Below are 716 nucleotides of genomic sequence, written 5' to 3' on the forward strand. Positions count from 1 at the left end.
GAAACTGAATAAGTTTCTTTGAGACTTACTACAACACAATACCTTATTGGTAATTAATTGTGTTTCTCCAAAATAGTATAATTGGCTCTTGCAGAGTTCTCAATTAATTTTGTAGTACCACATATTCATCAACACCCATATGGTGAATATCTCTTTTAATGAGAAAGTTATACCATTATGGTTATGGTCAAAATTATATGCAAGATCTGTTTCTTGCATTACCGTTGACTTTTAATAATCACAATGCCAAAATATTTTGGCGTACAATAGGTACGTGACCAATGACCATGCATGCCATAATAATGATATTATTTTCTTATATCATCTCAAACCTCCTTCTAGAGGTGAGTGTGGTATATACCACTAGCACACTCATATTCTTCCAAAAATGAATATGTAATCTTAAATCAGATGTTATCACATTCACATCATGAATAGACCATAATCATTTATATGTGTTTTATAAAATCTCATGTCAAATCGATGACAAGTATTTTCACAAGTGGGGGATTATTTTGAGAATCCTTATTATTCTCATTATCACAATGATGACGATTATAATTTCGTCTATTGCCACGTCCACATCCATTGATACATTCATAGTGATAATTTTGTCTTCTTTCAGACTTATCACATACTGCTATCACATTGTCTTAAGGGAATGAGAATGGAGCAAATTCAATGGGACGGGTTTCCACTTTTTGTGCCCATAATCA

Source organism: Nicotiana attenuata, chromosome 12, assembly GCF_001879085.1.
Source record: "Nicotiana attenuata strain UT chromosome 12, NIATTr2, whole genome shotgun sequence".
Classification (NCBI taxonomy): domain Eukaryota; kingdom Viridiplantae; phylum Streptophyta; class Magnoliopsida; order Solanales; family Solanaceae; genus Nicotiana; species Nicotiana attenuata.